Genomic DNA, 24600 nt, shown 5'->3' with positions numbered 1-24600 from the left:
GGAGGCTCTGTGTCCTGGCTCCATCCTCTGCCTTCGGAGGGACCACAGTGCATGGTTATCCTATCTCCTGCACCTTAAATCTCTCCTCTCTGGGAGACTCCCATCAACATGAAAACATGCTATTCTCTTCCATGCCCTCAAACAAAGACAAAACCCCTAAAACAACCCTCCTTAGACCCCACGCTCCTCTTTAGATGCAGTTTGCTGTCTCTTCTCTCCTTTACAGCCAAAGTTTTTTTTTTTTTAACATTTTTTATTATTTATAATCATTTTACAATGTTGTGTCAAATTCCAGTGTTCAGCACAATTTTTCAATTATACATGAACATATATATATTCATTGTCACATTCCTTTCTCTGTGAGCTACCATAAGATCTTGTATATATTTCCCTGTGCTATACAGTATAATCTTGTTTATCTATTCTACAATTTTGAAATCCCAGTCTATCTCTTCCCACCCCCCACACCCTTGGCAACCACAAGTCTGTATTCTCTGTCTATGAGTCTATTTCTGTTCTGTATTTATGCTTGTTTGTGTTTTGTTTTGTTTTGTTTTGTTTTTTAGATTCCACATATGAGCAATCTCCTGTGGTACTTTTCTTTCTCTTTCTGGCTTACTTCACTTAGAATGACATTCTCCAGGAGCATCCATGTTGCTGCAAATGGCGTTATGTTGTCAGTTTTTATGGCTGAGTAGTATTCCATTGTATAAATATACCACATCTTCTTTATCCAGTCACCTGTTGATGGACATTTAGGCTGTTTCCATGTCTTGGCTATTGTAAATAGTGCTGCTATGAACATTGGGGTGCAGGTGTCATCCTGAAGTAGGGTTCCTTCTGGATATAAGCCCAGGAGCAGGATTCCTGGGTCATACAGTAAGTCTATTCCTAGTCTTTTGAGGAATCTCCATACTGTTTTCCACAGTACAGCCAAACTTCTTGAGAATATTGCTGACCCTTGCTCTCCACCTCCCCCACCTCTGTTCTGCTTGAGGTCTGATTTCTAGCCGAGGTATCTACCAGAACTGTTCTTGTGAAGCTTGCTTATTCAGTTCTCAGTTTATTTGATCTCTGTTGACTCCTCTCTACTCCTTGACACATGCTTTCCTTTGGCCTCATTGACATCTCACTGTCCTGGATTTTTCTCTTACTATCCTGACCACTTTTTCTCCTTCATCAACAACTCCTTCCAGTTGCTTTGGTTGGAGGGTTGGAGTTCCTCAGAGTTCTGTCCTAGAACCATTTCTCACCCTATACTCATTCCTCAAGAAATGGCATCAACTTCTTTGGCTTTAAACACCGTGAGAGGAGGGGAAGGTATAGCCCAAGTGTAGAGCACATGCATTAGCATGCAGGAGGTCCTGGGTTCAATCCCCAGTGCCTCCATTTAAAAAAAAGTAATTAAATGAATCTAATTAACCCCCTTAAAAAATGTCATTGAAGAGCGCACATCTTATTGCAGAACGGCCCTGCTGCATTATTGATGTTGGCTTTGGTATGTAAGTTCAGTTGGGTCAGGAGGGGCCCAGAGAAGAGAGAAACTGGGGTGTCAGCCTATAGAATCACCAAAGATGCAGCCCAGTTAAATATTTTCCCTCATTTGGGAAAGTCACTCACGGGGGCAGTCAAGGTGGGCTAGACTGCGATGGGGCCAGTGAGCCTGGGGACTCCGACTGGTCTGGGACCTCCCAGGCCAGGACCTCTCAGTCCGATGGGTTAACCTTAGCTCATCACGATACATTATCTATATGATTCCATTTATATGAAATATCCCAGAATGGGTAAATCCATAGAGACAGAAAGCAAATTAGTGGCTGCCAGGGTCTAGGGGGAAGGGAGACAGGCAGTGACTGCATAATGGGTGTGAGGTTTCCTCTTGGGGTGATAAAAAGGTTCTGCAACTAGACGGTGCTGACCATTGCACAACTGTGTGCATGTACTGAGTGTCACTCATGGTAGGAAAAAATATATCTAGGATTTACCCCAGGAGAAGAACCACTGCAGCCGAACCAAACCACCTAGACCAGGGATGCATTCAAGGGCAGCTGTGACAAGCAAATAAGGAACTGTAAAGTGGAAAAAACCCAACAAAATGATTAAAAACCACCCTTTCCCCTAAGATAGCGTCCAGAAGGCGCTATTCCGCAAGACAACCAGGGGATTTCTAACTGTATTAATGAACAGGAAACCACATGTGTGTAGTGTGACTGTAGAATACGGGTTTAAAGATGGAAGTACACTCTTTTTTTTTTTTTTAAAGTCTATATTCCCATGACTATGATGATGATGATAGTTCAGGGGAGCAATTCGGGTAGCCTGATCTGAGGTTGGAAAAAGAAGTTGATTTGAACTATTTAAGGCCTTGGGCTGGCAGGACTCTGTAAGCGTTTGGAGAAGTTGAGAATTACACCCCTTGAGAAGTGAAGTGAGTAAACACTGCCCTGTGCTGGTCCTTTACTGATGCTGTCATATTGTATTCCCCACAGCCCCACACTGCGTGGGGACACAGTGGGACCCAGGATTTGAGCCAAGTGTGTCTGCCTCCAGAATCTACTAAATTCTGCTGCACCTGTGGGCCCCCAGGAGCCCCTGAATCAGGAAAGGAGGGATTGGATGCCTGAAACTAACATTGAAAAAATCAACTACACTTCAATAAAAAATGATAATTAAACTTAAACAAACAAACTGGTGACTGTAAAATAAATAAATAAATAACCACAAAAACAGAAGCAAACAAAGAAAAAAAAAGAAAGAAAGAAAGAAGAGAAAGGAAGGGATTGACTGGAGGAGGGCGCTGCTGGTGCCCCAGGGGTTCTGCCTAAGGTTGCTGTCTCATTTCTCTCACTGTGCCTGCAGGCTGAGTAGACTGGGAGACGTGGCCTGCACACTCTTCTTGGCTGGACATTTTCTCTACCCTGCTGATAACCGAACGTGAGAGAACCATGACGGCTGAGTGGAACGTGTGGAGTTCGCTTGCTTGTCAGCTTCCCCCCATGCTCGCCATCGCCACTTCACTTCCTGACTTGTAAACAGGCAAAGTGAGAGCAGGTGACCAAAGGGTGTGATAACCAGGGAACTCTGCTGCGCTCAGCACATCCTGTTATTGTGAATCTCAAGTCCTGCTTTGGCATCTGCTGTGTTAGTTCTCTCTCCTTTTTCTGACCTGCAGTGAGGGGAGTGATTGGATTTGCGGAGACTGACATTTTTATTTTTCACTGGCAGGGAGTCAGCGTGCTGTACGCGGAAGATCAGGAGCCTGGGGACCAGCATTGGATTCAAACTCCAGTTCTAAGACTAAACCTCAGTTTCCCATTTTAACTGGAAATAAATAAAAATATTGAACTCAGAATCATTCTTGAGGGCTGCACGGGATAATGGAAGAGGACCCAGTTCTTTTCCTGACTTGTAGCAGGCACTCAAGGAATGATATTTCTTCCCCTTCCTTGATCCCCCTCCCAAGAGTTTCAGTTTTAGCGCCAAATCCAGACTAAGCATTTTCCCTTGACACCGTCTCCATGTGCTATGGTGCGCAGAGTGATTGGGGCGGGGTAAGCATGGCGAGTCATTGAGGATGTGGGATTCAGTGGGAAGCAGGAAGGAGAAAGCCCTGGCCCCTCCATCACTGAATGGAGCAGGGAGGTTGCGGGACTCTGGAGGGCATTCTGCCTTTTCCCTCTTCTCTTCCAAAGCTCACTCCTGGCCCAGCATCCTCAGCCTGGGTTCCCACCAGCACAGGTTACCCTACGGGCCTTGCCCTTCTTGAACCAAGACTGAGGGTAGGTGGGGCCCAGACTTGGGAGAAACGATCAAATACGTGGTTTGTCTCTGGTGCAGCTACTGTCCTGACTTTGGTCCTTCCTCTCCTTAGGGTTAGCTTTCCTCACAGTGCTTTCAACTCTCCTCTCCATCTTCCCCTCCTCCTTATCTACTCTCAAACCTCAGCTTCCGGAAGGTATGTGGGTCAGGCCGCGTCCCTCCAGGGGCAGCCTCAGTCCTGCCACAGCATATTAGGATGTGGTTGCCCGAGAAATGCCCGGCAAAGCAGACAGCAGAGTGAGTCAACAGACGAGTCCTTGTCTTCATTTATGAATCTGAATAAAGAAAGTCAGCTTAGTACTTGCCTATTGGTATGATATTTCTCTATTTCTTCCTTTCTTTCTTTCTACATCAGCCACTTAAATAAGAACACTCAGAATAATAATATAAGGAACCTGGAAAAGAATATATATATGTGTATGTGTGTATATATATATATATGTATCTGAATCACCATGCTGTACACCAGAAACTAATACATTGTAAATCAACTGTACATCAATTAAAAATTTAAAAATAAAATATTATCAAGTACCGTATATTAAGAATATGACATATTTTCAGAACTATTCCAAATTATTTATTTACATGTATTAACTCATTAGTGATAAATCTATGAATTAAGAACTATCATTAGCCCCATTTTACATCAAAGAAATGGAGGCACAGAAGGGGTAAGTTCCTTGTCCAAGGTCATACAATTAGTTACTGGTAAACCAAGAATCAAACCCTGGAAATATAACTCTACATCCTGGGCTTTTAACATCATGATTTTGCAGAATAGGGTATAATATGATTTTAAGTGTGAAGGTCTGAATTTGGAGTCATGACTTAAAGGTCAATACTTCCTGGGATGCAGTCAGTATCTTTTGACTGTAACTTGCTATTTGCACATTTCTATAATCAGAACATGTGGGTTGGGATATATTTTGGTGCCCCAACATCTTTGAGGATATTATAAAATATTATAAAAATTAGGACCTTTATATAAGCTATTAAAGTTTATTCTACTAATAAAAAGTAAAACTTACCCACAAAATTTCTTTCTCGTACTGGATTCCACTTACACCTTCAAAGCATCACCCGTCTAGCAGGTGGGGATGTCCCCAAAGCCATGGTCTCTATATACAGAGACGTTAAGAAGACTACATAAAAAACTCCTGCTTTCACACTTACATGTTCTTCCAGGGGAAGGATGTATGGCCTGAAAAAGTTCTGTGTTTCAGAACTTAATGAGATTTTCTTGCTGGGCTCTTTCTCTGTGCAAATGTTTCTTTGACATTTGAAAAGAAACAATTTTATACATGTTGAGTACATCTACTAATTCAAGCTTATTACAGGTATTAGTCAATACATTAATAAATATATTTATTGTCCATTTGGTGATAGACCAATAGGAATAGTCACAAACGTATTGCTACAATTGTGTATTTAGAAAATTAGAAAGTGACAAGCTTTATTATTTCTTCATTCTTTTACCTCATTCATATAAAATGACTCTCTTTGTCTCAGTGAAGGCTTAAGCTTTGAATTCCACTCTTCTGCTTTGAGTGTTGCCAGGCCTTTTTTTTAAAAAATGGAAGTAAAATTGACTTACAGTATAATATTAGTTTTAGGTGTACAACATAGTGATTCAATATTTTTATACATTACAAAAGGATCAGCATGATGTCTATTTACCACCTGTTACTGTACAAAGATATTACAGTATTATTGACTATTTCCCCATGGTGTTCATTACTTGCCAAGCCTTTTCGTGTTTGCTTGATGTATCTTTGTGCACATTTGAGACTTTTCTAAGTATTTTGCATTAACTTTGTCTTAATCTTTAACTTTTGTGTTGTGTCTGTCACATTGTTTTATATTTATTTGCTTTAAAAAATATTTCTCTGTGTTTCCAGTCTTTTCTTTTCTCCCTCCTTCCCTCTCCCTTCCCTTTCTTTTATCTCCTCTCCCTTTCCTTTTCCTTCCTCCCTTTCTCCATTCCTCCCTCCTCCCCACCTCCACCTACCTTTCACTTATTGTAAACATACACTTCACTAATTTTTAGTAAATTCACAGAGCTATGTAGCCATGGCCACAATCCAGTTTTAGACCCTTCTCATCATTTCTAGGTAACCAACAATATATTTTCTGTCTCTGTAAATTTGCCTTTTCTGTAAAATACAGTCAAGTAAAATCATACTATATGCAATCTTCTGTGTCTGGATTTTTTTTATTTCGCATAATATTTTTGAAGCATTTTTTGGTATCATTATTTCACTCCTTTAGTTACTATTATTCCACAATATGAATAAACTACATTTTGTCTCCTACTCACCAGTTAGTGGACTAGTTTTTGGCTACTACATATAATACTGTTATGAATGCAGTTCCTATGCAATTATTTCTGTGAACATGTTTTCATTTCCCTTGGGTAGGTTCTCAGGAGTGAAGTCTATGATAAGATTTATGGTAAGCTTCTGTTTGACTTTATTTTTTGTTTGCAAAAATACAAGTAGAACATTTTGCCTTTCTGTTCCTCTGGCCTTTCTATTCCTAGTTGACTGGCCTTTCCATTCCTCTCCATTCCCTTCCCCCCCACCCCCCAAATCGAGAAAAGTATCCTTTATGTAATTAAATGTATCTGTACAGAGTTGTTGCTTTAATTTAGACTCTTTGGGATGTGGGACCCAGTGCTTTTAGTTTTAATTGAAATAATTCTTATAACATAAAATTCACCATTTTAAAGTGTACAGGTTCATGGTTTTTAGAATATTGACTATGTTGTGCAACCATCCCACTACCTAATTCCAGAATATTTCCATCCCCTGCAAAAGGGGCTCCCCTGCTTATTAGCAGTCAGTCCCAATTTCTTCCTCATCCCAGCCCTTGAAAACTGCTAATCCACTTCCGTATATCTGGATTTGCCTATTCTAGAAATTTCATAAATACGAAATCATACACTATGTGGCTTTGTGTCTCTGGCTTCTTTCACTTGGCCTAATATGTTTGGCTTTTTAAAAAACACCCTATACCACTTTGCATTCCCATCAGTAGTACATGAGGGTTCCAGTTTCTTTGGATAGTGTTTTTGTGATGACCATTCTTGTTATTATCATGAAACTGATATAGAAGAGATGTGCCTGACTCAGCAGCAAACACTTCCCTCTGAACTGTATCCATGTGGCAGGGAGCATGAACAAAGAGCTGGGGGGAGACACCCTAAGTCGATGGTGACTTGGTTTGGGGCTTTCTAGAGAGGCAGGAACACTGCGATCTCATTTCTTCCAGAAAGTCCTTCCAGCTCTTCTCACATTCTGGACTGAAATGGGGAAAGAAATGGGACACTGGCTAATTTGCACATTTAAAAAGGCAATGTGAAATAACATCAAACACTCTTCAGGGTGCCTTTTTCTTTTGTTTTTTGGAAAAAAAATTGACTAAGTTTGCAAAAGTGATGTTTGTGATTCTGTTGATTATAGGGGCTCATCTGCAGAGAGAAAACTTGCAATTCTGAGAAGCACAGCTCATCTCTGCCGTGGCTGTGGTGGCGCCAGTCCTGCCATGCACATCTCAGGAGAACTAAGGCAGCCCAGTGTGGCAGGAAGAATTCTGAGTGAGCAGCCAGGTTTGGTTTGGGGGCTGGTTTCATCAGGCACCTTGGGAAGTGACTTCACTCAACGTGATTGTTGCGAAAGTAAATTATGAAAAGTGTTTGAAGAACAAATATAACACAGCAGAGAGTGGAAGGGTATTAAAACTGTGGTTTGTTAAAGAAAATCAGAAAAAAGAACAAACAAAAAAAATATTATGCCAGAATTTTTTTCTTTTTAATTCTTTTTTTGGGGGGGGAGGGAGGTAATTAGGTTTATTTATTTGTTTATTTAATGGAGGTACTAAGGATGGACTCAGGACCTCGTGCATGCTAAGCCTGCACTCTACCACTGAGCTATACCCTCCCCCAAATTTTATTTCCTAAGTCTTCTGTTTGGGGATCGAGAACACAGACAAATCGGATGCGTGCCCTTACAGGATGAATGAATGAATATATGATGCAAAAATGCAATGACAGTGTCACTTCTCCCAGTGACAATGCTCACATCCGCTTCTCAGCTCTTGGCTGTCGCCTATTAGCTATTGAGGGTGTCTTTCTGGGGACTGGTCCAGGGTTGGTCCTTCTTACATCACTGTTTCTGTCTCTTATAGATTCTGTAGGCTTGGGCAGAAAAAACAGCTTGAAAATATGCTCAGTAACCCAATGCAAATAACAACACATGGGGTAAAAATAATCATTCAGAAGGCTGCTTTCTCAGTGAAGGAAACAGAGTTTAGAAGAAGGTTTGACCTTCTCTAATAACTATTTTAAGCTCAAATCAATTCCCATGTGTTTGGGTAAATTTATATACGCGTTTTGAAAATTTGTATCTCTCCAGGAATTTTATGGGATCTTTCCCCCTAATCATTATACACCATGATTTGCAGAAACATTTACATATGTATAAGGGAAAAAAGTCAGTTTTAAAGCTGTAAGTCAGGCAATTTTTAATTGTGTTCTGATAGCTTGCTGTCTTGAGCTTCAATCCTTCAGCATTTTCCAAGTGATCTCTTTCAGGGATTCATATCACTAGAGGTGGCTAATTGCATCTGGTTCAATTTCTATTTCTCTATTCAATATTCTACCCTGCAATACAGAACATTTGAGAGCTTTTAGGAGCACGTGGAGTGAACATGCCCAGTACTTAGTGGAAATCAGATTGAATTCTCTGGTGACTGAATTGTCTGAAGGGCTTATTACTTGGTTAAACTGCTGTTATAATTTATCACCTGTATTATTTGATTTATCCTCACAATTGATTGCTGATTAAAGACAAAGCATAGGAAACCCTGATATTGAAATATATGCCACAAATGAATGAAGGATATATAATAAGAATTCTGTAAATTGGCCTCAAACTGATCTTCATTTTGTCATGGTACATTCATCCAATCCAGATTCTCATCTAGCATAACACAGAATTCCTGGTACTTGAAAAATTAGTATCTAAAAAAAAAAAGAAGTGACATTTGTATCTCTTTTTCATTTATTGAGAATAAAGAGTACACCTAAGATAGTTTTATATGCAGAGAAAGACTCCAGTTAGCTGCCTGGAAATTTCTTTCTCATTTTGTTATCCAGAAATAAAACACAAAAGTTAAAACAGTAAACCAAATGGTTTTTGGTGTCCAAAATTTTTAAAAATTTCAAACAGTTTTGAAAATGGGTTTTGTCTATTTTTGATGGTCTAAGTAATCCTGATTTAGTTCTTCATTGTAGTACCTGCTTGATCCCTAAACCAACCCCAACAGAATATGTCATTTAAAATTTTTGTCTAAAATTACAATTTTTTTCACATAATTTAAAGAAAATTAGATTGTGTCATTTGCTAAATAAGAAAAAGTAGACTTTTGCCTTTATATATTATGAAAATCATCAGTGTGTATTAAAATGAATTTACAGTATACTGATAAGGTATTGGCCTAAAATAAAATATTTTAAAATTACAATTATTTCTTTATATACCATGCAAGAAATGATGACTTTTTTAATTACTAAGAAATGGGACAAATATATGAGTAATTAATAAAATGTATTAAATTATAACTTTATAACCATATATCTAAAGCTATAAATATATATGAAACTACATATATGTGTAGATAGAAATATACATATCTATAGGAAATACTTTTTTTTAACATTTTTTATTGATTTATAATCATTTTATAATGTTGTGTCAAATTCCAGTGTAGAGCACAATTTTTCAGTTATACATAAAGGAAATACTTTTGACTGAAAATCACTTGTGAATGCAGTTTATGTTTGATTTGGGAAAATGGAAGAGAAGGATAGAGGAGTGAAACATTGGCAGAAAAAGTCCTTAGTCATATCCCCAAATCATTAGTCTACATGTCTCCTTTCAGAAAATTTACCTTCCAGGTGTCTCCACCCACTTCCCCAAGATGGGATGTGCGCCTCTGTCCCAAATCCCTCACTCTCTTTTTCCCCAAGACTAACTCTGATTTGAGAAGTTAAGAGTTTGGTGGTGGGTGATAACTTCTCCACACCTTTCAGGGACAAATATACCTGAATATTGATTGAATTTCCCTCTGTCTCACACTAACTTACTCTTTCTTCCATCACCTTCTGGAGGCTGAACCACAAGGGCAAGCAAGCAAAAGGTTTCCAGAGTCAGATAAGCCACCAGGATAATTGCGTAAGCAGAAAGTAAACAGCTATCCTTGACACACAGGCTAGGGTGTCCAATGCTGGCACAGAACTTGGGCTGGCTTTCTGACATGAATCTCTTCGACATACTCCTTGACTCTCAGATTAATTTTTCTTTCCCCAGTCTCTGGGTTCTACAGTTTGAGAGTTGGCTTCCTGCTTGCATTTGCCCAGAATAAATAGCCGTTCACAGAGCAGTCATTAGGCAAGTATTTAGTTCATCCTCTAATCCACTGTCCCGTGTCAGTCCCCAGACGGCTGGTATGAAAGAGGAAACAGATGCCATCTCAATCTAGCTCCTGTAAGATCAGAGGCCATCATTTCAGTTCCCCTCTGGTTTCCTGAGACAGCCTTCTCCATGCTTCTACTACCACGCACGCCTCAACTTTTGCATGGCTCGCTCTAAGATCTCTTTATGGATACAGTGAACCCTTAGCTGTTAATTGTTCCTATAAGCAATACAGAAAGAAGAATTGTTCCTAAAAGCAACTTAAGCTCCAAAGGTCTTAGAAACATGCCTCTTTCAAAACTGAGCAGTGCTTTCTGAAACTTTGTTAGGAAATTTCGTCTTTTCTAAGCCACAGCCTTGCTGTGTGTATCATGGTCCCCTGCTGGTGAAAAATCATGACTGTGTCAATTTTGTGTGGCACTGAGGTCCCTTTGCCTTGCTAGCTGGCTCTTGGAAGGGCCCATGAAAGAACACCTGTACCCAGCTACTTGGAAGATGTATTACAGCCAAGGAGAGAAATAAAGGAGGACTCAAGAATGGGTACACCATAGCAGCACTGAAAATCACTTAGTATATATAAAAGGGTACACGTAGCTCAAAAGTGACTGTAAAAGCCAAAGATTATTCTCGAAATTGATTGTACGGTTAAACATGTACGCCAATAACCTGAGTATAGAACCTGTACTTGCCTAGTTTACTTTTTTAAATATTATAATCCTCTTTGCTAAACTGTAAGCTCTGTGAGAGAAGAGATTTTTATTTCTTTAACATTGTATTATCTGTGCCCTACACATGCTAGGTTCTCAGTGACTTACATTGGCCAGTGAGGGGGAAAAAAGGTGGACTAGGTTAAATTTTAAAACCCTTTTCATCATGCAGATAAATAAATATAAATACTAATAGAATTAGAAACATTGATTTATTTTCCAAAACACTATCAAAGATCTGTCGGAAAACTCTAAGCTAAATATCCAAAGATAGAAAACAAAGGGGGAAAAAGGAACATAAGGGAGAGAAATGCAAAACATGAAATTTGAGATGAGGAACCAAATTTATCAGTCATGAAAATAAATGTAAATGGGTAAAATCATCCTATTAAAAGACAAAGATTTTCACATTAATTTTAATCGGGTTTCTGTAGTGTAATGGTTATCACATTCACCTCACACACATTAATTTTAAAGGTCTGCCTTTTATTTATGTTTACTGTCTCATACATAAATTTTATTTGCATAAAACAAGCCATTCAAAAATAGCCACCTTTATAACATCAGAAGCCATGAACATAGCCCAGGAGTGTTGGAAGTGTTGAAATTTAAAAATCTCTATGAATAACACAATCACAACTTACATCCCAAGAAGATTAAAAGTATGAGGATAGAAAGATGTCACAGTCATGTACCTTTAGAAATACTACCTTCACCTCTAAGCATTTTTCAAGTGATAGCAGAAATTCACAATAAACATTAAATTACCCCAAAGACACAGATGAAACATTAACATAAGTATAGAAGTAATTTTATGTAGGGTTAAAAATCTATTTTTAAATGCTTCCGACTATGTAGAGCTCTACATGACTGCATTATGCTCTCTGAGTTGAGGGTGGAAAACAAGTAGAGGTAGAGTCATGAAAGAACTTGTAAGTTATGTTAGATTTTTCCTAAAGGCAATAGGAGCTACATAAAAGGTTTAAGTATAGGGAGAAGGGTAATTATTTTTGCCATATAAAAGGATCATTCTATCAGTCACTCCAAGAATGAAGGAGATCTACAAGTATCATAGAAGCCAGTTAGGATGCTAAGTCAAGAGTCCAGGTGAGAAAAGATGATGGCCTGATGGCTATGGAGTAGGTGAGAGTTAAATGCATTTGAGAGATATCTAGGAGGCAGAATGGCTATTGTGTGGGTGAACATGGCAAAGGGTATTTTCAGAGATGGCTACATCAATATTTCCCATCCATATCAAGAGATGGAGCATTTCTGCGCCCTCTTAACTCTGGGTGAGCCCTGAGGCTACTCTCTCTAACCAAGAGAATATGGAAGACGTAACACTGTGTCAGTTCTAAGTGTAGTGCCCAACTAGTCTGGCATCTCCCACTCCCTGTCTCTTAGAACCTCCAGGTAAGAAATGCGACTATCCAGAGAGCAAGCTTTGAGAAGCCCAAGGCCTTGGAGAGGCCCTGAGGATGAGGTGGCATGTGAAGAGAAAGAGATGGAGGAGTACTGGGGTGTCACACACTGTGACTAAAGAAGACATCTTGGAAGTAGGTCCCCTACCCAGATGTCCCAGCTGATACCACATAGATCAGAGATGAACTGCCTAGCCAAGGCCTTCATGAATTCTTGACCCACAAAGTCATGAGTCAGATAAATTGCTGTTTTCAGCCATTATGCTTTGAGGGTAATTTTTTATGCAGCGGTGGATCACCAGAACAGTGAGGGAGAGGGAAAAGTGTAACAGGAATGCCAGGTTGATGGTTTTTGTGGGGATGCCTTTCTCAGAGAGAGAAGATGTTCGGGAAGATGATCAGTTCAGCTGAGTTTAATTCATCAGTGAGAACACCTGGTGGGGTTCCCGGCGGGTAATAGCTGGTACAGTGGGCAGAGTGAGACAAGAACAATGCAGAATCTCTGGGAAACCAACCTTTAAGGGAGAGGAAAAGGAAGAGCTTGTTCAGAGGGTCATGAAGGAGAAGCCAGACCCCAGAAGAGTGTGGAGATTCAGGAACCAAGGGCAGAAAAGGGTCTCAGGAAACAAAGAAAAGTGAACAATGTCACAGGCTGAAGAGAGCGCTAGTCTTACATGGACCCAAGGTGCCCAATGGATTAGCAAGAGGAGCTCTAGGGAAGTGATGGGAGAGAAGGGCAGACTACAGCTCCTTCGGGAATGGGAAGGGGTGAGAGCATGGGGACAGGGAATCAGATGACACTTGGGATCAGTTTGACTAGAGAAGAGCGGAAAAATGGGGATGTATCTTGAAGATGACAGAGATTGATTGAGCGATGCTTTTTTTTTCCTCTCAAAATGAGGGAGACGAACTTTATTTTTTTCTTTTTAAAAAAATGATACTGATGGCAGTTTTGTCTGCTGTTGTTTAATTGTCCTCAGGGTTCCTATATTTCCGTGAGAGGTACTAGTGTCTCCAGCCCGAAGCCTTTCTTGGACGGAAGTCATTTTGCTTCCCTTGGCTTCCCCGGCAGCCTCCCCACCTTTCTCCTGTCTCCTATGTTTTCTGTCTGCTTTTCCATGAAAAAAAGAGAGAAAATGCTGCCTCTGAATCTACCATTATTTCCTCTGCAATCCTCTTAGTCTTTGCTGGTTTATGCTTTTTGAAGAACTCACCTTTTACTGTCATTTTAGTGGGTTTTTAATGAAGAGAGAGAAGTATGTGTGCCATTTGCCTTGTTTCATTGGAATCCCTTGCCTTTGGAATATTAGTAACTAACACCTCTTATTTGGCCAGAAGGAAAATGGTCATACACTCCCTAAAGCAAAAATCTTACAGGTCAGTGTCGTCCAACAACAATGGAAAAGGAGAGATGGAAATAGGGATACGAAATATGGTGGGCTTTGCCATCAGGCTGACCAGGACTCAGCTGTGACGTGGAAGTGAGGTGCGTTGGTTTTGGTGTCAACCAAGGGCTTCTTTTCCTCACCGTTTGATACTGGCAGCTGCCAAATGGCAACTGTCACATGTGGGGACAGTTGGTGACAATGAGGAAGTGGGCCTGTGCCAGATGGCCCTTCCTTCATGGTTCTGTCGGTCCCCTCCCAGAACTGGACAGCCTAGCCAACCTCAGGCTGGGATGGCATCCTTCCTGCTGAAACTGAGATCCTCAGGGCTTCCTAAAAAGCCTTAGGGAGACGGAGGTCCAACCCAAATAGAGGTAGGGACAAGGGGCACAGTGTAGGAGGAGGATGGAGGTGAGAAATGAGGCAGGAGACGGTGGTGGAGTTTGTCTCTCTTGCGCTTGAAGCCTGAGAGGTGTGATTAGAAATGACATCTCAAGCATCCTAAGAGGTGGCAGAAGTCACACCGGGGCCAGAACTGCCTGAATATTCTGAGGGTTTCTGGCCTCCACCCCAAAAGGTGGAAAGGCTGCAATAATGTTTGTGAGGGGACAGGCAGGACATGCTGAGCAGGGCCTTTTTCACATGCTGTGTGGGTGAGGGCTTCTGCTGGGCCTTCCCTTGTGAAGGGACTCGTGTTTTTATAGGTATGGGATTCATCTCTGCTGGACAGAGAAGCCTCCAGCCTTGTAGCTTGTAGAGGCTCCGAGAGGTGAGGACAGTTTTCAGGCTGTCTCACCACTCCACCCCAGGGGATCACATTCAGAGAATTGTCATCAAACTGTAGTCAAGTTCTCAACATTTCCAGACTGGGAACCTGGGAGAGGGCTTGGCTGGGCAGGAGCGGGCCCATTTATGAGTCACAGGGCATAATACTGAGGGTGGCAGTCTTGCCCCTCTGAACCCAGGGTTCAACGGGCTCTGCCCCATGCCTGGCTTACAGACATCACTGAATTATGCCAGGGGCTACAGGAGAGGGGTGAGGAGGGTGAAAGGGAGCATGGTGAGAAAGGTTAGAGATGTATTTTATCTCCCAAGTTCCCCCAGACCCCGACAGAAACAAGCCAAATAGGTACAAATGATCCCAAGTGCATGGAAAAATCCTCAGTTTCTTTAGTCATCAGGGAAATGCAAATCAAAGTCACGTAAGAGTGGAGGGTATAGCTCAAGTGGTAGAGGGCGTGCATGCACAAGGTCCTGGGTTCAATCCCCACTGCCTCCTCTAAAAATTAATAAACAAACCTAATTACTCGCCCAAACAAAAGGTTTTAAAAAAAAACCCACAATGAGAGAACACTTTATTCCCACTAGGATAGCTATAATACTATTTTTTTTAAAACACAGACAATAACAAATGTTGGTGAGGATGTAGAGAAACTGGGACGCTCCTATATTGCTGGAAGGAATGTAAAATGGTGCAGCCATTTTGGAATATGGTTTGCCAGTTTCTTAAAAATGTTTGTACCGTAGACTGACCATATAACACAATACAGTAGGCGGGATCATGTCCCTCAAAGGAGTCTAGGTCCTGATCCCCAGAATCTGTGAATCCATGACCTTACAAGACAAAGGAGACTTTGCAGGTGTGATTACATTAAAGAGTTTGAGATGAGATTATCCTGGATTATCTGGGTAAACCCAGTGGATTCACAAGAGTCCTTATAAGGGAAACGTGGAGGCAGGAGCGGAGAGTCAGAGCAGGAGATGTGACAATGGATGCAGAAGTCTGCGTGATACATCTCTGAGCTAAAGAAAGTGGGTAGCTGGGAAAGGCAAGGAGTGTGTTCTCCTTTAGAGCTCCCAGAAGGACCCGAGCTCTCTCCTGACACCGTGATTTTAGCCCATGAGACCCATTTTGACTTCTGACTTTCAGAATTGTAAGATAACTTTGCGATGTTTTAAGCCACTGGGTGGTAATCTGTTACAGAAGCAAGAGGAAACCAACACACTCCAGCAATTTCACTCCTAGGTATCTACCTAGGAGAAATAACAACATGCCTACACAAAAATGGGTATATGAGTATTCACAGCAGCATTATACATAAAGTTGAAAAGAGTTTGGGGATGGGGAGTCGCTGTAAAGGAGCACAAACTTTCTTTTTGGGGTGATGGAAGTATTCTAAAGTTAGATCGTGGTGATGGCTACACAACTCTGTAAATACATTAAAGGTATTTTGATCTTAAATGGGTAAATTTTGTAGTATGTAAATTATACCTCAACAAGTTTGAATTTAAAAAGGATTCAACAGACAGTATTCTTTTGATCCTTAAAGATAATGCCTGCTTCCACTCTTCGGTATTTTTTCAAGTGATCTAAAGGGAGACGTCCTGACTTTTGCCTCATAGAAGCCACACATGGCTCTCTTTCTAAGTAAGTCTTTCTCCAAACAATCTGGATCTGATCTCCACCTTAGAGATCTTACTGTGGAGAGCAGGAGTTCATTAATGCTCGCTGAACACCTAGTATGTCAAGAAAGAAGGTGCTAAGGAGAGAAAGAGGGTAAAGCTAAAACATAAAGAGAATTTGGGGTAGAATGATGGATCTTCTGCTGCTTAGGCAAAATATGATGATGATACCCTGTCTTTTACTTAAAGAAATAAATTTTGGCCAACCAGTAGTCTTATTTTTTAAAAAATTACTAAATCACTATAGTAGATTTATGTCTTTTGTTAAAACTGCCTCAGAGAAATCAACAAAATCAGAGTACAATCTATGTACATATGCATGACCATGCCTGCCCACTTGTCTGGCTGAAAAGGCAATGAACAACCATGCTTGGCCTTGGCTGAAACAGTATATTTGTTTTGTTTATTTTGTTCTGTTTTTGAAACATATTTTTGATCAAGCCTCTCTCTGATGTTCACTGACTATCTTCTAGAAAGCATCTACTAATTGGAGGATTAGCTAGAAGCCTCAAGAAGTGGGAAGTTACTTTTTTACAGCCTTTATATTCAAAGGTGATCCTAGGCTTGAAAATCATGAATCCCAAGTTCAAGATGTGAAAAAAAATTATTTGTGCAGAAGAGGAAGTAAACACTCTGATATTTCCCAAGATTGGTTTGAATCATGTTACTCTGTCTTGAAATGATTTGCTTGAGTAATTTGTTTACTCGCTATATTCTAAAATAGATTTAACCCAAGTCAACTATGGAAACCACAGGCTCTATATAAAAGTCATGATTTCCCATTAGCTGATCCTCCTTTCAACTTTTCTGTGCCTCTCCACAGGGGAGAGGACTGTGTCTACAACGCTGTGCTCTAAGTTAGCAGGTAGTGGGTAAATCGGCCTGAGCCGTGATTGCCTGTGAACAGGAAGTATAGACTGTCTCCTTGCTGAGCTTTAGCTGCTGGGAAACTTCTTGGCCAAAGGCTGAATAGAAACAGAAGCCACAGCCCTTTTCTCAAACATCCCTGGCTCTTGTCATGAGAGCCCCAGCCCAACATGGAGCTGCCCTGAAGCTGAACTGATCCCCTGACCCTGCATCCCCACCCCGAACAGGTTTGCCGCCATATGCAGAACCAGGGTTAGTTGACCAGAAATAGGTTCCACTCGATGGGCCAACCAAAAGCTTTAAGGATGTGGGCAGGAAGCTGTTTCCAGGACAAGTCTCCTCAACACAGATATGACTGCTGTTGGCAGCTGCCTCAGCTCTTCCTCTAACGTGGGTTTCTGCGGAATGGAAAGTGGAGTGGTCTAACACGCTGTCACCTGCTTATGTCCCCCTTGCTCTGACTGGCGGCATCCATTCTTCACGAAAACCTTGAGGTTCCAGTTCCTTACTATGAACAGCAAGTCTTTGCTGACAAAATATGTGAAATCAGAGGAGACACTGGAGAAGGGTTCAAAGGGTACCAGGGTACACTGGTTCCATGAAGAATTTAGTGTGCTGGAGAGGCTCATGGGGCAGCTTTAATCTCCCTTCTCCGGGGGTGTAATCACTTCATCATTCCCAGCACCCTTAAGAACGCAACTACTCTATCTCAGATGAGGAGGAATCCATTCCCAGCAGGCATGTTATCATATATTAGTAATTTAATATCTACATCAATGCTGTCTTTTGTTTTGAGGCATGTTCACAGCCTCATTTTAAAGGTCATAATACAGGTTTCTTAAACCTTCTTATTCATCCTGCTGTGACTTTGCTTTCAATAGGCAGGGCTCCCATTCTCTGGCTTGGCTCTAGATGGTGCCAGACTTACAGGTCCCCCCGAGTCACAGACAGTGTGTGCTCCCCTCAGCCCCGTGCGGCCCATCTTTCTGGTCTACCCTCAGGCAGTCTCCTCATGACCACCCAATTTGTCAGCTGCAACTGTACTTCTCCATTCTGCCCCGAGAAAATGAATTATTCTCCCTGAATACAGTCTGCTGCCTCTACTAGGATTAAATTCTAAATATAAGAATAGTCAACGTATTTCACCAACTGAAGTTCTAACTGCTAACATCTATTGAGCTCCTGCAGTGTGTCAGACACTCTCTAAGCACTCCATGAGGAGCAAGCCATGTCACCCTAACAAAATGGATACAGCCACATTTCACTGATTCCAAGACATTCCTTTCATTCTTTTTCATCTTTTAACATCTCTAAAACCAATGCCTCTTATATATAATAAATAGAACATTTAGTTTAACTCATAGAATTTTTTTTTCTTTCTCAGTGGTACATAAAATAATGCTGTATTTTACCTTAATGGTGTCTTAGATTTGACTCAATAGCTCTGTGTGTTACCTTTGTGAACTCGGATTTGGGAACCACTAAATCAGAGAAGCTCTGATGACTCACAGTGGAACTCTTTTATATTTTAAGACCTCAGCAGTAATAAACATTTACTTGAATGCCATGTCTCTGTTTTGTTCTTCCCATGAAGAACACTGGATTTTCCTCTGGTTTGGGGCAAAACTCTCTAGCAAATCTGATTTTGCCATCAGCAGCTACTAGGGGATGGGGCAGTTAGCTTTACAGATAGTATTAAAAAAGGAATAGACGATTCTCAAGAAGGGTTTGTTTATGAATTCCAGAGACTGTTCTTTTGGCAGTCTTGCAGGCTCTGTCCCACATAATCTTGACGGGAATTATAAATTAAATCCTTTCTAATACAATGGAGACACAAATTAAAGATTAGGCTTTCTTTAAAAAATTCTCTTAGCATGTGGACTCTGCTTTTTTGAATATGACTCCATACCTACTTGGGTTCGAAATTCATAAATGTTGGCTGTGTTTTCCCAGGACTCCTGCCATGAGGCTATTAGGCAGAATGAAGCTTTGCAGGGCTCTGGGCCACACAGGCAGGAAAACTGAACGGAAATCCAAGAGTGTGGACAACGCTCATGAGATTGCCATGGGCTTCCATCCCCAAATGCCAGGGACCACATGCTTCCCCACATGGGGGGCAGTGGGAACATCTCCTGAGACCCTTTACATTCCTCCCACTTGGAGATGAACCTGCAGGGCGAGTCTTGGGAGAGAAACACGCTGAGTCTAAAACGTGCCCCTCCTGTGAATACAGGGATCCTTGAGTGGACGGTGGACATCTCTTCAGGCTTCAGAGCTCTGTGGGGGTCCCTCGGTGTTTCTGGGTCCTGGCTTAATGCCTGGGGTGGCAGCTGAGCTATTAGCCTTGCTTCTCTCTTTATAGGGAGACCTAGCAGCCCAGAGAAATGGAGCCTGGAAAAGGAATTTCTGCAGGAGGAGGAGGTGTATTTAAAGGCTTTAAAGGAGCGGGTGGGTGCTGTCTTTTGTCTTGAGAGGCTGTGTAGTATAAAGGTTAAATCACCCACCTGGGAATCAGGCTCCTGGGCTCAGAGCCTGGCTCTGCTCCTAACCAGCCATGTGAACTTGGTGGTGGAGTGGGGGTTACTTAATTGCTTTGTCCCTACTTTCTTATCTAGAAAATAATGCTGATAATAACGCCTCTCTCAATGGATTGATGTAGATATTAAATCACTAATATATATAAAACACACAAAACAGTGCCTACAAACACACACGAAAAAGTTTTCCATCACTAGCTGAGCCCTCAGCTGCAGTTCACCACTAATGGGCGCTGTGAGTCTCAGGGGCAGGACGGTTCGCCCTTAATAGTGGGCACAGGATCCCGGGACTGAGGAGCCCAACACTGAAATAGCCCCTGCTCGCCCCTCTCATTTGAGTAAGAAGAATTTTTAATTGTTGGAGAAGTAACCAACCACAGCCCAGGAAAAAGGGAAGGATGAGGCCAGGCCACAGAAAGACCTCACAAGCCAGAGTTGTCATGTCAAGCATGGGCTAGAACTTGAGAAAAATGGGGACCTCCCCAGGGCCAACAAGGATAACTGTTGAACTTTGGCTTCAGAGAGAGAGAAATATGCCTTCACCCCAGGCTCTGATTTCTGGAGCCAGTAGAGGAAGGGAGTCCACAGGATGGACCCTTGGATTCAGCACAAGGACAGAGCTAAAGCTTGAATCCTGTATGAAGGTATGTGGAGAGCCAGGAAGAATCTAAACATTAAGTCCATGGGGTCAAGTGGAGGACTGAAATGAGCTATGACACTGGGGTCTGAAGGTGAGAACAGAGCCATCAGGTCCAGGAGGAATGTTCGGGAAGGAGCACTTTATAAGAGGCCTGCGTCCAGAGCCCTGGGTAGAAGGTGAGCTCGTAGGGCCACTGGGGCTCCCTCCTCTGCATCCCCCTCCCTCTGCAAGAGACCCATGGTGAATGCCTGCTGCTCAGTGGGCCCACGTCAACTGTCTTTCTCTGGGAGAGGCTGTTCTGCAGCCTGAAGAGGCCTGGCCCAGTGCTGCTTCCTTTCTCACCACTTCACTCACCGCACCAGCTGCAGAAACCTATCTGGTTCACACCCAATTGCTCTGAGATGTCTAGTGGTTTCCACAGCCCGTGGCTCCCACAGCAACGAGATTTCATTTGTGTTCTCCCAGACTGACGTGCCCCGGCCCTGGCTGGCATCCTGTGCCCTGCAGTCCCAGGGCATTTGCAGCCTCCTCTGTGTGTGTGTGTGAGTGGGAAGTAGGGAGATTGTTTTTTTAACTTTTTTTTTTTGAGTTATAGTCATTTTACAATGTTGTGTCAAATTCCAGTGTAGAGCACAATTTTTCAGTTATACATGAACATACGTATATTCACTGTCACATTTTTTTCCACTGTGAGCCACCACAAGATCTTGTATATATTTCCCTGTGCTATACAGTATAACCTTGTTTATCTATTCTGCATATGCCTGTCAGTATCTACAAATTATGAAATCCCAGTCTGTCCTTCCCACCCACCACCCCCTTGGCAACCACAAGTTTGTATTGTATGTCTCTGAGTCTGTTTCTGTTTTGTATTTATGTTCTTTTCTTTTTTCAGATTCCACATATGAGTGATATCATATGGTATTTTTCTTTCTCTTTCTGGCTTACTTCACTTAGAATGACAATCTCCAGGTCCATCCATGTTGTTGCAAATGGCATTATTTTATTCTTTTTTATGGCTGAGTAGTATTCCATTGTATAAATATACCACAACTTCTTTATCCAGTCATCTGTCAATGGGCATTTAGGTTGTTTCCATGTCTTGGCTATTGTAAATATTTCAGCATTATTTCTGATTCCTCCCTTCTCCTCGCCCTCCACATCCAGCCCATCAGCAAGGCCTGTCAGTTCTATTTTCATAAGGCATCTCCAATCACAATGGACATATTTTACTTTTGTAACCAGGAAAAATAATGTGTGTGTATGTGTATCTTTGTGTGTGCAAACCTGTGCGCATACACAGAGTGGGTAGTTTGTGTGTTTGTTGGCAGTTTTTCTATTAAAAAAAAGGCTAGAGAATGTAGGACATGGAGGTTAAGGTTTGATGGGGTGAGAACAACAGTTTAGGTCTCTGAGTATGAAAAGAAGATGAAAACCCCAGAGTTTTAAAGTACACTATATTTTATGATACGAATGAACTTATTTACAAAACAGAAACAGACTTGCAGACATAGAAAACAAACTTACCGTTACCAAAGGGGAAAGCAGGAAGGTAGGGGAGGGATAAATTAGGAGTTTGGGACTAACATATACACACTACTATATATAAAATAGAGAAACAGCAGGACTTACTGTATAGCACAGGGAACTATATTCAATATCTTGTAATAATCTATTGTGGAAAAGAATCTGAAAAAGTATACTTTTTAATCAAATCACTTTACTGTACACCTAAAACTAACACAATAATGTCAGTCAACTATACTTCAATTTAAAAAAATTAAAATTGAAAGAAACCGCTATTATTTTAAAATACACTATCTTTTCCACTTCTATTCTGTCTCAAGAAAAATGCTTCTGCCAGTTGGCCCGTGTAGTCTGAGTGTGTACATACATTCCAGTTTTAGATGAAAAGATTTGGCACAGCTGAATCAGACCTCCTGCAGGCCCCTGAGTGGGAGGGTGGAATTCTGCCAGGTGGTGGTCATCTCAGGTAACCTGGTGGCTTCCCTGCAGGCAGAGTTGCCCAGGGAGCGCCAAACAGAGGCCAGCCAGGGGGCGGGACACCGATGGATGGTCAGGGCTTATTCCTTGGGTCTGTAGCGCAAACTCTGTTTTCCTTCAGGGCAGGGACCCTTTCAGTCAAGGCTCAAGAAGGGGAGGCCCTTCTGGAGGAAGAAGGGCACAAGCAGGCACCTTGGTGTTGTAAGTGCCAGTTGCCAGATTCTAGCCTGGATGAACATGTGTTCTCCACTGGCTGCAGACTGGGGAGACCAGATGACTGTCTCAAGTTCCACACAGATGTTGGTTTCCCATCCCTGGAGAGAGCTCACTAACCGTTAGACCTAAAAGGAAACCTTTGTATAGAGCGCCCCTCCTTCCTCAACCCCTCAGCTTTATAAAATGACATGGAAATGGTGGTAAGAATGTAAGCCTTTGGAGTCTCATTGCCTGGGTTCGAATTTCCAGCTCTACCATTTATTGGCTGGTGACTTCGGGCAAATTATTTAAACTTTCTAAGCCTGTTTTTTCATTTGAAAGGTGAGGGAAATAATATTACATGCCTTGTGAAATTGTTACGAGCATCAAATGAGATAATGAAGGTAACGTGTTTGGTATAATGCCTGACCAGACAAAACAAATGCTCGACACATTTTAGCTCCGACCATCACCTCCACAAGGATGAGGGTGTGGCAGAACATCTATCACTCCAGATCCTGAGCAACAAATGAGGGAGAAGAGTTAAAAGGTGGTGCAGTGGGACAAATGACAGCAAAGGACCTGCCCTGGTGCCTGCCCCCCCCCATTATGACATCATCATGGTGCTGGGGAATCATGCCCCAGGATGAGGCAGGGGTGAAGAAGGAGCAGCATCCCAGAGGCCTAGAGATGCTCACTCTGCCCCCATCCCAGCCTTCAGGGCACCCCAGGTTTGCTGTGCACCAGAAAAGGGGAAGTATGCATTTCCAGAAAAATCATAGTGAAAGAAAATCAGCCTCAAGAAGTTGATAGTGGTCAGCTAAAATTAACTTTTGCCCCGAAAGAGAGACACATGGCCAGAAGAAAGAGAAGTAAGAGTGTGCTGCCCAGTGCTTGCGGCCTGGTCCTTTCACCTCAGCTCCCACAGCCATAAAGGGGCTCATGGCTCAGCTTCGTGGGACAAAAAAAGATGGTGTCCACATCTGGGCTTACAATGCTCAGAGGACAGGGAAGTGGCTTTGTCAGTCTGGGGCTTGGCCCACCTGGCAGAGAAAACAGAAAGAGAAACCGATCAGGGAAACAGAAGAGGACGTTCACACAGTGTGGCTGGTGATGCTGTTGGTTTTACACCATCAGGGTTCATAACCAGCTGCATTTGTGAGGCGCCTAATTTTGGATAACCTCGGTGCAGGCCACCCCTCCTGACGTGCCCATAAACGGGGTGAGGGCCTTGCTTGAGGTCAGCACTTGGTCAGGGTTAGGGTCTGGGGAGCAAGTCTGTCACTAGCAGTGCCCATAAGAGGAAGCCCCAGCAGGTGCCTCTGCTGCTCGGCCCTCGGTGGCCTCTCAGGTCCCCAGCTGGGTTCCCAAGCTCCCTGTCCTTCCTGTGCTGTGGATGCTCCCCCCACCTCCCATTCCATCAGATGTCACCACCACTCACCCTGTGCCCCACTCAGAGCCGCGCTTTCTCCCCCAGAAGGCCGGCACAGCCTGCCTTCCCTTATTGCTCTGCACGAAAGAGAAATAGCATCACAAAACCAACACTTCTAAGAGGGTTACAAAACTGCTCGTTTTTACCACTGTGGTCCCTGATGTGCATTCGTTCATTCATTCGTCTGTTCAGTGAGTATTTATTGAGCTCCTGCTGTGTACCAGGGAGTCCCGAGGCACAGGGTATTCAGCAGGGAACAAGCCAGACACAGACCTGCCTCTGTTGATCCTCACCCCTGAGACAATCACAGGAGGAAGGTCGGGGCTGAGGGGTGGGGGAGCTGTGCCCCGGGATGTCCAGGTCCCATGAACGAGGCCCCTGGGGGCACTGCTCTCAAAGCCTGCATTTAGGCCAGAAGCAGAACCAGACAGACTAAACTTGACCGGGAGCAGCTGGAAGCCCGGAGGCCATGGGCATGCCAGTCCTGGTGGCTGAGGGAAGCCGGAAGTCCCAGCCACAAGGTAGTGGCATGGCTTAGGTCTAAGGGCTGCAAAGTGAGTCCAGGCATTAGGAAGAGGTCAGAAGGCAGAGAGCAGGGGAGGCAGCTGCTCATGAGTCAGGATTAGGGAAAGAGAGGGTATTGATTGCTGGCTG

At 42.5% G+C, this 24600-nt stretch overlaps 1 protein-coding gene across 7 annotated transcripts in view; it reads left to right on the top strand.

The window, feature by feature from the left end:
• The window catches only part of SUSD1 (sushi domain containing 1), a 142351-nt gene extending 136338 nt beyond the window's left edge, over positions 1-6013 (top strand). For 6 of the 7 annotated variants that reach the window (XR_012506515.1, XR_012506514.1, XR_012506513.1 and 3 more), the window contains 2 exons: positions 2860-3051; positions 3226-6013. The gene's annotated coding sequence lies outside the window, so the exon portion shown is untranslated. The remainder of the gene's footprint in view (positions 1-2859; positions 3052-3225) is intronic. The other variant, XR_012506504.1, reaches the window with a different exon arrangement.
• Positions 6014-24600: the final 18587 nt, after the last annotated feature.

The sequence above is a fragment of the Camelus bactrianus genome, chromosome 4 (assembly GCF_048773025.1).
Source record: "Camelus bactrianus isolate YW-2024 breed Bactrian camel chromosome 4, ASM4877302v1, whole genome shotgun sequence".
Classification (NCBI taxonomy): Eukaryota; Metazoa; Chordata; class Mammalia; order Artiodactyla; family Camelidae; genus Camelus; species Camelus bactrianus.
This window is presented reverse-complemented; position numbering and strand designations above follow the sequence as displayed.